General features: G+C 48.7%; 1 protein-coding gene across 5 annotated transcripts in view; it reads left to right on the forward strand.

Annotated features, from left to right (window-relative positions):
- DENND2B (DENN domain containing 2B) overlaps positions 1-14,874 on the forward strand; it is a 148,727-nt gene that overhangs the window by 33,543 nt on the left and 100,310 nt on the right. For 3 of the 5 annotated variants that reach the window (XM_079788616.1, XM_079788617.1, XM_079788618.1), the window contains exon 2: positions 10,208-10,296. The exons of 1 other annotated variant lie outside the window; for it this stretch is intronic. The gene's annotated coding sequence lies outside the window, so the exon portion shown is untranslated. One more of the 5 variants, XM_079788615.1, reaches the window with a different exon arrangement.

Here is a 14,874-nt window from a genome sequence, read left to right on the forward strand (position 1 = left end):
CACTGATGATGCGTGGCTGCAATCTCATCCCCTTCAGGACTCTCTCAGAGGGTTGACTTCCTTGGCTCGAGGAGAGCCAGTGTGTCCCAGAGATAGCCTCTGGAGTCCCACGGCTTGTGAGAAAGAAGGCTTCTGCTGGTATCTGCTGTCCTTGACCCTTTGTTCTGTTCACTCTGCCTCCCTCCTCCCAGCCACTAGCAACGTTAGCCAACCAGTTATGTGGGGTATGGACAACCACATTAACCCAGGGTAAGAACCCTGGCACTGAGGGAATAATAGGCTTTCTGAATTCTTTCTTTCCTTCGGAAGGCTAAGTGGTGCTCAAATATGTTCCTTGACATCCTGGGAGTAACACTCAGGAATTCCCCAAATATGTTATTCTCAGACTTCCAAGCAAGCGTCCTCCTGTTTCTGTCCTTCAGGATCTTAAATTACTCTCTCCTCTCCCTCCACATTCCTTTGTTTTTTCCTCTTATCATTTTACCCATCTTCCCTTCCTTGCAACCCAGGATCTGTTTCCCCCCCTATTGCATAGATTCCTCTATGTTTTTTATTATTATTATGTATTGGTTTTGGGAGTACAGCTTAGTGGTTCGACGGTCATATACTTACATCGTGTCCCCGATTCCTCCATGTTAATCTCTTAAGTGAATGAATGTTTATAAGCACCTCTTTTTTAAGCACAAGTCAAACTAGCTCTATTCTGCATGAAAATGGGCTACATCTAATCCTTACAGAAATTAGAAACTTCTAGGTTCCCACCCTTGGGGAAGAGAGAGAAATGGTTTAAAAAACTTCTGCTACAGGACGTTGATGTGTGTTTAGTATGACACTCATCTGTAGACTAGGGCCACCTCCGTGTTCCTGGGATAAGAACTGGATTTTGAGGGACCACTGCTCTTCTCTCTTCCTGATTCTTCTTGAGTCCTTGGACGAAGCACCGTGGTTTCCCATCATGGTAGATAAGCTGGTATGTATGTATCCCAGCGATGCCTGGCTGAGCTGACTGCTGCATTCCTACTGTCTAATGTTTCAGTTACAGTCAAACTGGACTCCTTGCTCACAAACAGCTATCAGATGACAGCTTAGTATAGGAGGTTACAGATCCACAAGAATTCACTCTGATAGTTAAAAATATCACTTTGCAGTTCTGATCATGGTTAGCCATGGTTTGGGGAGATAAAGGGTACGAATTGTTTGGATTCCTGAGCTTCTCTGGGTCCTCGCTAAAGCTTGGACGGTCAGAGCCCCACATGGGAGGCTCTGATGTGAGCAGCAGGAAGGACAGGGGGCAGATTAGGCAGGGCTCAGCTGTCTCTTTTTTCTGTAAGCATTCTAGCCATGAGTCCCCAGAGATGACTCCATGGGGCTAAAAGTGGTAGTTTTCTATCTTCCTCTTCTGTAGGAGGACTCAAGAACCTCATGAACCGGGCGTGTTATCTTATTTTACAGTTTAAGGGGCAACACAGACTGGATTTTCTTTTTTTCCCTTCAGAGTACTTGCCTGAGATGTGATTAACACTCCATTTACCCCCGAGTCTGCAAATATAGTGTGAGTCCCTTGGATACACTCTTGTTCTAACCAGAATGGAACGGAGTGAGACACAGACCTCATTGGCCTGTGCATTTCAGTCACTGAAGCTCAACGTCACATTGACTCATCCGATGACTCATTTTGAACCATTCCTCAAGTCTCTTTCACGTATACCATTTTCATTCTGTTGTTGTGCAGTTTTTCCCCTCAACTTGTGTAAAATGATATCTTTTGTCCTTTTAAAATGTCATGTTGTTATGGTTCTAGTTTGTGGAGGCCTTTTTTCCCTGATTATCTCTAGTATATTAATTATCCCTCTCAATTCATTTGTCATATGCATTTTTGGTATGCAAGTCTTATCTAAGTCATTGATGAAAAGGATGACCACATGGGGTCTAGAGCAGATGGGAAGTGTCCAGGCTTCTAGGAGTTCAGAGCACGTCTTCCTGGTTAGTATTGATCCATTTTGCTGCATAGTTTGGGCCCTGCTGCTCTGAGTTATCAGACCCTCCAGCTGCCTGTATATTTTTGTTTTATCCACAAGATCAAGAGAGATTTTCAGAAATCCGGATACACTGTGTCCCTGGCATTCATGCATTCTTTGATATATGTGTGTGCATATGTATGTGTTTATATGATATGTAACATATACCATATATAAATATCATGTAAATATGTATGCATATTATATTTAAAACCCCAAACTGTTATTTATAGACCACTTGCTGTCTGTTTTACATATATATCCTTTGTTCTTTACAATCATTCTATATTTCATTAAGTAAAAGTAGTTACTTTTTTCTAAGCATGACTAGTACTTAATCTCTAGTGATCAGTGCTTCCTTCTGGGTCCTTGCCACTTGTCATAATTTATATACTCTGTTCTGGAGTTTTGCCTAAGACACGTACTAGGAATATTAAAAATATGAAGGAATGAAGAGTGGCTTGGTGGGGAAGAGAGGGAAAATCAAAGAACACAAAAGAGAGTCCTGAGTGTGGATGGAGTGAAATTAGAGGCCCGGTGCACGAAATTTGTGCATGGCGGGGGGGGGGGGTGTGTGTGTGTGTGTGTCCCTCAGTCCAGCCTGCACCCTCTCCAATCTGGGACCCCTCGAGGGATGTCTGACTGCCCGTTTAGGCCCGATCCCGGTAGGATTGGGCCTAAATGGGCAGTCGGACATCCCTCTCACAATCCAGGACTGCTGGCTCCCAACTGCTCGCCTGCCTGCCTTCCTGATTGCCCCTAACCACTTCTGCCTGGCAGCCTGATCACCCCCTAACGACTCCCCTGCCAGCCTGATTGATGCCTAACTGCTCCCCTGCAGGCCTGGTCCCCCCCAACTGCTCTCCCCTGCAGGCCTGGGTCCCCCCCAACTGCCCTTCCCTGCAGGCCTGATCGCCCCCAACTGCCCTCCCTTGCAGGCCTGGTCCCTCCCAACTGTCCTCCCCTGCTGGCCATCTTGTGGCGGCCATCTTGTGTCCACATGGGTGCAGGATCTTTGACCACATAGGGGCAGCCATCTTGTGTGTTGGAGTGACAGTCAATTTGCATATTATTCTTTTATTAGATAGGATAGAGGCCTGGTGCATGGGTGGGGGCCAGCTGGTTTGCCCTGAAGGGTGTCCCGGATCAGGGTGGGGGTTCCCTTGGGGCGTGGGGCGGCCTGGGCGAAGGGTTTGTGGTGGTTTGCAGGCTGGCCACACCCCCTGGTGACCCAAGAGGAGGCCCTGGTATCTGGGATTTATTTATCTTCTATAATTGAAACTTTGTAGCCTTGAGCAGAGCCAACCCTCCTGCTCGCTCCATGGCTGCAGCCATTTCTGTTGGGATTTATTTATCTTCTATAATTGAAACTTTGTAGCCTTGAGTGGAGGCCTGGGCCTGCCAGGGTGTGCAGAAAGCTTGGCTTCCTCCATTGCCAGGGGAAACTCAAGCCTCCTGCTCTCTCCAGCTCCATGGCTGCTGCCATTTTTGTTGGGATTTATTTATCTTCTATAATTGAAACTTTGTAGCCTTGAGTGGAGGCCTGGGCCCGCCAGGGTGTGTGGAAAGCTTGGCTTCCTCCATTGCTGGTGAAACCCAAGCCTCCTGCTCGCTCCATGGGCGCAGCCATCTTGGTTGGGGTTAATTTGCTTACTCGCTCCTGATTGGCCGGTGGGCGTGGCTTGTGGATGTAGTGGAGTGGTGGTTAATTTGCATATTACTCTTTTATTCGATAGGATAGTCATCTGTACACACACTACACCTTGAAAACCCTGTTGCTGATCTCTTATTAATTAGATTGATTTGCTTATTAGTTGGTATCATTAGTTTATATATTAAAAGTGTATTAATGGGCCTTTGTACAGAGCCCTAAACTAGGATTCAGAGTTAAGACCTAGTTCTTCCTGAGGACTATTAAGGCTGGAGGGAGGATTAAGCTGAATAAGCCACGGTGCACCAAAATGCAAGGCAGTGAGCACAGCTGACACTGGAGTAGTGGTTGTTGCAATGAGCGCAGGTGGGGATGAGAGTCCAGGTCAGCCAGGGACAATCAGGGAGAAAGCATAGAGGAGGCGACAAAGTTGGGTCCATATTCCCTAGGTTTGCCTGGAATTTATTCTGCGGGGTACTCCTTTCCAAGGCTCAAGGCATTTTCTTGGTTATATCATGGAAAAGCCATTTGAGTACACATTCCCCTCATTCCTCATCTGCTTTCCCCCACTTTGTGCCCTACCTCCCCATCCTGAAGCTTCAGTCATGACAGATTAGGATCTTGGCTGAGCTCAGAGTTCTGAGCCACGTAAGCACGAGGAGCCCATTACGCAAGGGTGAAATGGTGCTTTAGAGGGGCTGGGTATTGCCTCCTTGGTACAGTCTTGCTTGGCCCCAAGGCTGTGTTTATGTGGCCCAGTGTTAAAATGATCGAATTTAAGGGGCAGTGGTCAGAGGCCTGTGGATTTGAGAAATTCCAGGAAGTTAGCCCATAGATGAGCATTGTGACCGAATCTCTCTGAGACTGTATCAAGCCACTGAGTACCTGTGCCCTGGGACCTGAATTTTGAGCTTCGCATTGAGAGCTGTGAGCTGAGTGGGGGTGAACTAGGGCTGGAAGACTGGCAGACCGAAGGAGAGTGCTCAACCCAGCGTTAAGATGTCCCGTAATCGTTTCACCACCGCGTGGTGGGATCTATTATGGGATAATTATAGTCTGAATCCCACACTTTTCTAGTTCAGAGCCTTAGGCTTGGTTGGTGGGGTGGGAGGGGGGGATTTGGGAGGGTGAGGGGTGGAAGATGGGTGGGAGGCAGGTGGGATTAGGGCAGGAATAAGGACCTGGGAGAATTCCCTTCCACAAATGCCAGGACTTGCGCATGAATGGGCATTGCTCTGTTTTCCCAGGAAGGCTGTGCATGCGAGTATGTGTAGCAGTGGCCAGCACACTGGAGGTCCTGCCAGATGTGGCTCTCAGACAGAGGAGGACTGGGCTTGCCATCTAGAGGGAGACATTTAATTCATTGATTAAAAAGGCCCTAGTAGTGCCCATGAAGAGTCTGCTTGATTTGCAGGAGGCAGATTGTCTTCCAAGAGAACCTAGTGCCAATTCTTCTGCTTTGTTAGAGCGGCTTTGTGTCAGAAGATGGCTCGGTGTGAGTCCCTGGCAGAGCCTCAATCTTCTTCCAGGCACTTCCCTGGCCATTCCCTAACCTCCACATCCTGTGTTTGGCGCCTTTCTTCTCCAGGCAGGAAGCCTGACTCTCCCGTCTTTTCCTCTAGGAAAGGCTGCCTTTGTTGATGACAGGCTTCTGTGTGATCCCAGGCAGATGACTCCAGAGCCCCAAGCCAAGGGGCTCTGCTGAGAGGGTTAGATGGAGACTCTGTAGCCCCTGAAACAAGCTCTCTCTGCTGCTTTGGATTCATTCAGAAAGCAATGGGCCTAGGTGACTGCAGTAGAACATCCCAGCTAGAAGGACCCTTGGAGAACAGCTAGTTCCAACAACCCTCTCCTTATCTGCAGGAAGTATGTAAGGGGGACAGGAACTTGCTCAAGATCTCAGCACCTAGAAAGCAGGACCTGGGCTCCAGGGTGGTGACTCCCTACCCCTGGGTTTTTAATTCCCCGTCCACATTGCCTCTCAGAGGTGGGAAAGGAAAATCAAAGTCCTAAAAGGGCTCTTGAACAAAAGCTGCCTGCTCACATGGCAGCCAGAGTCCAGGGTAGAAGAATTGGGCAAGACACATGCTGATTCCCTTTACTTAGGTAGAACTGGGTGTCTTCAGGCGAGATGCTCTGGACCCCAATCTGATGGACGTGGGGAGCTAGTCTCCCCAGAGGATCTGAAGTTCTGTTGCATCTCTTAGGCATTCTAAGATCCAGCCAAGTATGTTAAAACAACAGCTCACTTTTCTTGAATCTTCCTTTAATCCCCAAAGGAAGGAGTGACTTTAAAAGATTAATTCTGCTCCTGTGTTTTCAGGTACAGAATTTCAGTTGTTTTATTATTTTTTTTAATCCTCACCCAAAGAGAGAGAGAAAGAGAAAGAGAGAGAGAAAGAGAAAGACATTGATGTGAGAGAGGAACATCGATTGATTACCTCCTCTACATGTCCCAACCTGGATCATGGTAATCAGTTGTTTTTAAAGAGATAAGAAAATAGGATAAAGTCTTCTAGTGACCCATGTCTAGAATCTAATTATCATACACTAGTAGATATATATTCTCTTGGTACAACATAAGTCTATCCACCAAAATTCCCTCATCTTATGGAGAGGCCACCTGTTTCTGTGTTGTTTGTTTGTTTGTTTGTTTTAGTCTTTTTCAGTGATTCATTTATCTCCCTCACATTAATTGATTGTCCACTGTGAATGAAATACTAAAGTGGATAAATCTTAAGGGTCTCACGACTGTGAGGGAGACAGGGGTACAAGTAACAGTGATAAAGTGATATAAATACCATAATAAAAGCATCTTCAAGCTGCTGTGGCTTGCAGAGTAGACAGACATTCTGCCAGGAGATCAAGAAATATTTCACAGAGTACGTGTTAACCGAGTTGGGCGTTGAAGGCAACCAGGTTTTGCTGGCTGGGGAAGGAGAGACACTCAGGTAGAGGTGACAGCGTGAGAGGTGAGGGCCGGGGAGGAAAATGCTGTCTTCAGGGCATTATGTGGTGTGCTGCGGCTTGCCCAGAGTGGGGTGGTGGTGGCAGGGGAATTGTGGGCAGGAGATGAAGCCGGAAAGGACTTCAGATTTTGTGGTAATGTAGCTCATGAGAGGGGCTTGGACTTAGGCACACTGCTCCTGCTGTCATCTAGGCCTCAGTATCCCTGCCCCCCTACCTCCAGACAATAGTTTTTAAAATTTCTTTTTAGTAACGGAAAAAGGTGTTTTTTCCCAAAACACCCGTCTCCAAATTTTAAAACATAAAATGACTTCTTTTTTTATTTTTTTAAAGTAAAAGTGTATTTTCTGTAAGCACGGTGACCTGCCCAGTGGAGGGGAAAGTGTTTTTGTCCCTGAATGGAGCTGACCCGAGAGAACCTTCTCATCTATGGGATCCGGGCCGTTCCTGCGTCCCGTTTGGTTTGGCAGTGGCGCTGGTGGTGGAGCGCCTGTGAGTGGGCACTCTGGTAATGGGAGAGGCTGTAAAAGCCGGGAGCACGTCCCGAGAAGAGTGACCTTACGAAGAAAGTTCTGGGAAACAAACCACAGGGAGACTTGACAGGAATTTTCAATTGAGCCCATAGGCAAAGCACATGAGGGAAGGAGATGTAATTACAGTTTGTTAGTCTATGAAAAGATACAGAGAGCGACATGAAATGGCTGTTCTAAGTTTCTCCTTCCTGTAGGATAGGAAGAAATGGGATTTTATGCATTCATCTAAGCAAATATTTAGTGAGTGCCAGCTGTGAGGTGGGCCCTGTACTAAATGCAGGAAATACAGCCCAGGTACCTGCTCTTACGGAATCATGGGGGAAGACTGACATGAAGCAAGACATCGCACAAATGGGCAAAAACAAACTGTGGTGAGTGCTGTGAAGGATAAGTTCTCATTTAGATTGGAGGACCGTGGAGGAGTTCTCTGAGGAGGTGAGAGGCAAGTCAAGGCATGGTGAGTAAGCGTCAGCCAGGCAAAGACGGGTGTGGGGGAGTGTCCCACGCAAAGGGGAACAACCTGGAAAAAATCTGGGAGTTTTGGGGAACTACAAGAAAGCCTGTGTAGCTAGCACACAGAGGGGGAGGGCAGGAAACATACTTGGAGGAGGCTAGAGAAGGATCGTGCTGAGCCTCATAGGTCCCGGTAAGGATTTTGATTTTATCCTAAGTGCGATGGGAAATGACACAATCTGGTTTAAAAGGTGATTCAGACAGCTCCACGGGGAAGGGAGTTGTGAGGGCAGGAGGTTTTTTACCATAATTAAGGGGAGAGACTGGGGTGGCAATGGAGGTGCAGAGAAACGGACAGGTAAAAGACATATTTTGGAAGTAGAGTTATTTGGAATTGGTAAATGGATTGGATGTGGGGGGAGAGAGGTAGGGAGGTGGTTGTCTCCCGGGTTGCTGGCACAGTGTGCCTGTGGGCTTCTCAACAGGTACTAGACCGCTTAAGGCTGTAAGAGCCCTATCCTTCAGGACAGGTCAGGTAGGATTGACCTGCATCCAGTCTCACAGAAGCTCTCTGGGCTGCAGACAGGCCCTAAGGAACCTGTATAACCCCAGTATGCCACTAGGGGGAGCATGGCCTGCATTCTCTGTCAGGTCTGGAGGGCTTTTTGAAGTTTAGATTGCTTTCAAGACTCATTTGTATCAGCTTCAGTACTCGGCCTTGGCCCCTGGCCCCTCATTCTTCTTGGGAAAATGCCTGGCATATGGCAGTTGCTCAGTAACTCTTGGTATAATATTATATTGGTGATAATGTGAATAATACCTTATTTTAGAAATGGGTGGGCATCACCTCTGCTTTCTCAGTATGGAGACTGGGCAAGTGGAATGTGCATGTGGAAGGTCAGAAGAAGAACCTGACCTGGGATGGGATGCCTGTTGGGAGTGGGAAGAAGGAAAACCTGACTCGGCCTTGAACTTGTTTCATTCTCTCTTCCTTTGCAGACTAGGGACCCTAGGGCCTGTGAGGGATTTCTGAGGGGTACTTGGGTCAGGTTGGGCATTTCAGTGGGTGATCAGATGTGCACCCTCTTTGAGGCTCTGTGTCCTCTTCTTTGGGGGGCGGGGGAGGGAGAGAACAACTGTTCCAGGGTTTTGTTGTTTGTGGTGAAGAGCGACTGACTTTCACACATTAACTCTTTTTAATGCTCATCTCAGCCCTATCAGATATGATAGGTTTTATAGATGGAAGCTGAAGGTTAGATGATTTGCCCAAGTGCACAAGGCTGGTGGTTGAGACAGGCACTGCCAAGGTCTTCTGACTCCTGCCCTGCCTGGTGCTCTTGGAACTAGTCTGCTGAACATATATGGAAGAGAGTCGGAAGGCTTGGGAATGATTTCTAGATCAGCGGTAGCCAATCTTTCGGACCTCCAATCTGCGACCGCTGTTCTAGATCTGTTATTTTCTGGTTCTGTGACCTGGGGCAAGTCATTTGACCTCTCTTAGATTTTTAAAAACAAAATCTGTTAAATTAGTACGATAATACCAGCCCTAACTTTCAGGCCTATTGTGTTGAACAGATGAGTCAAGAATTGTGAGAGTATTTTGGAAAAATATAAGATAATTTATAGCTATAGAGCAGGACTTTTTGACTCTAAAATGTGCACCAGTACTTCCACATCTTATGGGTGCTATCATAGAGTCTTCAGACTAAAAGGATGGTGGTCAGGCCTACGTCACCATTACTCAGAAAGATTCTCTAGCCAGTAGCTCAATGGTTAGAGTGTTGCCCTGTGGACAGAAGGGTCATGGGTTCGATTACAGTCAAGGGCATGTACCTCCAATGCAGGCTCAGTATCCAGCCCCAGTTGGAGCCTGTGTGGGAGGCAACCAATAGATGTGTCTCTCTTACATCAGTGTTTCTCTCTCTCTCTCTCTCTCTCTCTCTCTCTCTCCTTCCTTCCTTCCCTCCCCCTCCCTTCCATTCTCTCTAAAATATCAATGGAAAAAATATCCTCGGGTGAGGATTAACAACAACAACAAAAAGATTCTCCACCTTCCCCTGGAACCCAGCCTTGTATTTTATAACTGGTGATCAAAAAAGTTGTTAGTTTGTGAGATCACATGGCAGTGTACTTTAGCGGAAAGTGCACTGGACTAGGTGGCAGTGGACTGCTCTCTACTCTTAGTTCTTCAACTGCACAACTATCTTTGTAATTGTGGACTAAACATTTGATCTTTCTGAGCCTCAGTTTTCCCATCTATAAAATGGCAGTATTGGTCCAGTACATTTCAAAAGGTTTTGAGGATCAGGCAAAATAGTGCATGTAAAAGAAGGTTACAAAGCATAAATGCTCACAGGGGGTTAAACTTAGAGGGCCTGCTGTGTCCTAGGCACTGTGCTCCCTCCTGGACAGAAGTGATACAATCCTGGCCATGACAGCAGCTCACAGGAAGCCTGAGCTGTAGCTGCAGGCCCAGAGCAGGGAAGAGAGATGAGAATGTATCACCTTTGTTGCTTGGGCTACGACTCTGGACTTCCCCAGGACTCTCACTGGTCCTGACCTAGTGTCTTTCCTCTCCATTGCAGGAAGATGAGAGACTGCTTGGGCACCAGCACTAGTACCATGAGGCCCTGCACTGGTTAAAACCATCGCCACGACCTGGGCAGGCAGCAAGGTAAGCAGAGAGGCCAGTCCAGGCGAGCTCCTGGGATGTGAATGCATTTCCGCCTCAGCTGCTGCCCGGAAAATCCCAAGTGCACAAACAAGTCAAGGCAATGCATCTGGGTCCTCCTGCCCGTATCCAGGACCCAGAGGAAGGGCTTGCTTCCCCTCCAAGTGCTCCAGCTACCCCCCCACCCCCCCGGGCCGGGATTCTTCCAAGTTATAAAAAATGAGACACTGGAGGGGAAGAAAACAAGTCCACTCACTGTCTTCTCCCTTCTCCCCTCTGAGCTGTTTAAGCAAGTTCCCAGGAGCAGCCCAGAGCCTTGTTTGACTGGACGGGAGGTAGGAGGAGTGGAATGCGTGCAAAAACCGAGCTGATCAAAAGACAGTGCTGTTTCATGGAAGCCTCCCAGAGCTAGAGAGTGAGAGGGGGAGAGAGAGAGAGGGAGAGAGGGAGAGAGAGAGCACAGCAAGTGAGTGCTGGCGAGAACAGGGTCTCCATGACAACTGGCCTGGCCGGCTAGCAGTGCTCTGCTCATTTGGCTGGAAGGAGCGCCACAAAAGGTCAGAGGAAGGCGCTGTGGGAAGCTCGCAGCAGGTATCAGAGCTCAAGTGAGTGGATTTGGGGGCCCTGGGCTCCCTGACAGACTGTGGTGTGAGCCAGACTCTGCCGAGAATGGAGTGGGCAGGAAAGCACCGGGACTTCCAGGTAAGGTCTGCTCCGGGCTGGGACTGTTTTCCTCCTGTCCTGACCATGGTCTTGGGCTGCTTTCCGGGAGGCAGGCGAGTGTCTGTGCTCTTTGCTCGGGGTTGGGGGCTCAGGAATGATGTCATGCTCCAACAGTTGGATTCTATTAGCTCAAGGAGGAGGGATACAGCCAATTTTCTTGACTTTGCAAGTCTAGCTGATCTCACTCTTGCTGAACCTGAAGTGTTTAGACTTCACTATAGAAATCATCTTACTTTTATTTAGAACAAAGGCTTAGGATATTTTACAGGAAGAATCTTATATAGAAAAAGTGAGTTTTCATCACTCCAGCATTGTGTTTATAGTTCTTACATGGAAACTCCAGTGTCTTTTGAGTGGCTCTGTTTGTTCTGTGAACACTGTCTGTTTTGTCTCTTGATGCTGCTGTGTCTGACCTGTAATGAAAAAAAAAAAAAAGCTAATTAACTCAAGCTAGGAGCCTGTGGTGAGTTGCAAGTCTCTGTGGAGCACTTATTAGGACAGAGGGACTGTCTTAGGGATATCTAAACTGGGGTCGGTGTGTGTCTGTGTGTCTGCCTGTCTGTCTGTCTCTCAGGTAGCTCAGTAAGAAGCAAGCTGTCCTCCCTCATTAATAAGGTCCATCACAGGCTTTCCTTAAAGATCTGTTGGGGTGGGAAGGGTACTAGGGGACGGGCCTTGGGGTTGGAGGGTCTACAAAGAGGTTTCTTAACCAGATATTTCAGAGTGAGCTCTCAGCGGCAGCTGCTAGGAGCGAGGCTGCCAGAGGAGACATGAGGTGCTGGGGTTGTGTCGACGGATTCCCAGGGTTAATATTTTAACCAGATCTCAGGGCACGCAGTGAGCTCCTACTGTTTGTCCTCCGTTTTGGTAAAACTTGTTCTGACCTAGCGGAGGGTTGTGTGGGGAGCGCAGTGTGGCCTAGGAGAGGAGACACATGCAGAAAGGCACTTGCACAGGTGAAGGGGTGGCTAGGTTGTCCGTGGTCTTATTAGGAGGACTAGTGCATGGGCACTCCCTGCAGTGGAGACCCGTCAGAGGATGTGCTTCCGCCGCAGCCATGCTGTGTCTTACACTCCTGGACCTCAGGCGACTTTGGTTTCTCCGTGGGATGAAGGAACAGCTGCTGTCCTGGCTCTTCGTTTTTTCTTGAACTTTCTGAACAGAATGTCTTTTGTATTCTGGCAAACAATGAGGGGGCCTTCTGATTCATTCCGGGTCAGCTTGCCAATGCAAGCGCTGGCCATCCCCATTGTGGGCTCCCTGAATGTGGACGTGTGTGCATGAATGTTGTGGCCCGAGGGCCCACAAGGGCGAAGTCAGTGGCCCTGGACCTCAGATAGGCCACTTCTAAAATGAGGCCTCTTTTTACTACACTTCAGGGGTCCCCTGCTTGGTTGAAATGTGTTGTCCTCGGGGAGGGGGATAATGCTGTTGGTTGGGATGAAAGTGGAGCGTATGAGTTGGAGCCTGTGAAGCAGGGGGGCCCTTCGGTGGGCAGGGCAGACCCAGGATCTCAGTTCTCCTCCGCTCGTGTGGTTTATGGCTGGGGCCCCTCAATTCTGTCTCCCCACACGTAGGAAGATGCTAGCAGATGATCTTTCTTTGGATGTTGCAGACAATTAATGGATCTAGGGTTAGGAGACTTGAGTCCATGGCCAGGTTCTCAAGGTGGACACGGGCAAATCCCTCGACCTCACTGACTTCAGATTTATTAGCTGTGGGATGGAAATAATGATAAAACTGTTTCTCAGGATTGTTGGGGGGAACAAATGAGATAATTTCCATGAACGTAATTTTAAACAAGTCAAGTCCTATACAGTGTAAGATGAGTTGAAATTTGAAGGACGGCCCAACTCTCTTCTGGAAAGTCACTGCCTCTCTGCTCTGGTCTCCCCACTTATCAAGTGCCCCCCTTTTCTTCTGCATTTATAAATAAAGATGAGAAAAACCTTAGAAGACTTCTTTAAGATGTTAAAGGAAAAATACAGTGCTTTCTTGGGTTGGGAAGTTGAGAAAGAGTGGTGTTCACTGTAGACTTTGAGCCTCATGAATGACCTTCAGAGATGACCCTTTCCTTAGGTCACTTGACTTGTTTTAGTACCGAGGAGGGGGATTCCAAGAGACCCCTGGCTTTCCTAGTGTCCCACGGCTACCTGGCAGGTATGCTGTCATCGATGTCAGCAGCTGGAGGAGAGGCTACTGCTTGCCAGGGCTGCTTCCCTCATCTGCTGGGTTCTGCTGGGGAGACTGTGTTGCGAGGGCAGGGAGGTCTCTCTCCTCTGCTCTCCTCTCTCCTTTGTAAGGCAGGCCTCTAACTGGCAGGAAGAGTTCCTGCTCTGGAAGGCCCCTGGGGGCTGGGCAGCCCTTTCAGGAACTTGTGCGGCTACAGCTTAGAGGGAAACAAGAAAGAAAGAAACAAGGAAGTGGGAATTCCAAGGGCAGAGATACTTGATATGCCGTGGGGCTGTGCCAAGGAACAGAATTGAAGGGGAGGGGAGATGCCAGCCAGGGCATCCCAGATCTGTCCTCGGGAATCTGTAGGGATCATGGTATACTAGGGGGGAACACAGGGAGGGGCCGGGCACCCACGGGGCCTCAGCTTTTGTTGTCAGACCAAGAACCCTGCCAGCCATGCCCTGGAGTGGTGTCTGGGAAGAAGCCCCCGAAAAGACCCAGAGTAGGCAGATTTTTTTTGTTTTTAAAAAACAGTAGAGCCCTGTCTCCAGGTGGATCCCGTCACCGCAGCTTCTGAGGCCTGCAGGAGAACTTGTCCCCAGCTCAGACCGGGGCTCCAGCTGTGCCCACGCCTCGTCAGTCCAGCTTCCCAGAGCTGGGTCACAAGTTGGATCCCTCCATCTTCCTTAAGGAGCATTCCTGTTCTCACTCTCTTCCCCTTCCTCAACTCCCCTTCCTCAACTCCCCCCTGGGCTCCCTCCTCTCTAAAATGAGAATGGTCAGTTACCCAAGGAAGTTGAAATGTTGAAATACCTTGGAGGACAGGCCAAGAGCATCCTTAATTCTGCTGGCTCTGCTCCTGTCCCTGGAATGAAGGGCTTGGGTGCACAGTTTGGAGGGGCACCCCAGACTGCAAATATCCTAGCCACGGGGCTGGCCTGGAACTAAGAGAGGCTGTGCTCCATTCTCCACCCGCTCCGATTCTAAGAACTGTTTTGAGGAGTTCTGCCTGCACCTGAGGGAGGTGGGAGCCTCCCAAAGCACCTCCCTGCACGCTGGTGGGACTGAGGGACTGAAGAGCATGTCTTCCTGTAGCTTCTCTTAGCTGTTCCCTGAGAGACTCCGAATGTCCAATGTGGGGCCCAAGAGAGTTTTCTGAGGCAGCCAAGCAAAGGGAACATGTATCCGAGCCCGCAGGAGGCCAGGCAGCATCCCTGCAGAGCTCTGGATTGGCCTCCCTTCTGTGCTCTGCACTGGCTGGGAGGAGAGGATGTTCAGGGCAGGCTGGTGGGAGGGGGAGGGGATATCGGCTCCCAGATAATTGAGTTCTTTGAGTTAGAGGAACCATGGAAAGTGGAGAAGGGGCCAGGAGGGCATGAAAGAAAGAAAGAAAGAAAGAAAGAAAGAAAGAAAGAAAGAAAGAAAGAAAGAAAGAAAGAAAGAAAGAAAGAAAAAAAAGACCATCTGGCATAGTCTGCAGGGATTTCTCTCCAAAGCCTGTGGGAAAAATCGAATTAGTGAGTGCCTTCTTCTGGGGGTGGGGAGGGAGACTGCATCTATTTTATGCTGGGAGGAGACACTGTGTACATGTGTCTCGGTAGGTGGGTGGGGGGAAATGCTGGGGACATCTGTCTTAGGGGAACATGCCACGTAACATTGTCTGATTGAAAAAACCTGGGGTCT

The sequence above is a fragment of the Cnephaeus nilssonii genome (genome assembly GCF_951640355.1).
Source record: "Cnephaeus nilssonii genome assembly, chromosome: 13".
In the NCBI taxonomy this organism is placed as follows: domain Eukaryota; kingdom Metazoa; phylum Chordata; class Mammalia; order Chiroptera; family Vespertilionidae; genus Cnephaeus; species Cnephaeus nilssonii.